Source organism: Dendrobium catenatum, unplaced genomic scaffold, assembly GCF_001605985.2.
Source record: "Dendrobium catenatum unplaced genomic scaffold, ASM160598v2 fragScaff_scaffold_1024, whole genome shotgun sequence".
In the NCBI taxonomy this organism is placed as follows: Eukaryota; Viridiplantae; Streptophyta; class Magnoliopsida; order Asparagales; family Orchidaceae; genus Dendrobium; species Dendrobium catenatum.
In genome coordinates, this window is record NW_021319486.1 from 321,658 (window position 1) to 322,404 (window position 747).

A 747-nucleotide genomic window follows, 5' to 3' on the forward strand; every position below is an offset into this window, starting at 1 on the left:
CGATAGGACTTCCCTGAAAATTAAATTGGGGGAAATAACTTTCTGATAAGGCTTCACATTCGACATCTTCTTGAGTAGTTGACTCGGGAAGGTCAGTTTGATTAATATCAAGATTTATTTCACTAGAAGTTTGATTTAAAACAGGAAAGTCATCAATTTGCATTTGAGATTCATGGCCAATCATCAAGACAAAAGTAGAATGACATTTTTTATTCATCTTTTGACCCTTCGCATTTGATGGGGCAAAGTAAAAGTCAGATAACAAAAGAGGGGAAAGGGTTTTAACACCACCATCCGCCATTTTAATACATCTCTCATCCACACACTTTCTCTCTACAAAATGATCTTTCTTTTCTTTTATATTTTTCTCAGTAGTTCCTAAGACTACTGGAGAGGGAAGTGGCTCAACATCCTTCTGCGAAGCGTCCAGGTCAACCTTCCACACCGGGGCTTGGGCTATCGTTGTCAGCTGTTGAGAAAGACGAAAAGACTTGTTAATCGACTTTTTAAATGCCCGGGACAAAGCAATGTCCCAACCATCTTTAATATGAAGAGAAGAATTAAGAAGATTACCTGAGATAGTTTTGACTGAAGCCTTTTCCGGATCGACCAAGTATTCTTTATGAATTATAATGTTACCTTGGATGTAGTTCCTCTCAAGCCAATCTTTGAACACAAAATAATCCTCAAGTGGGTGACTAAGCATCCGATGGTATGGGTAATACTTGGGATCATCTTTCTTACTCT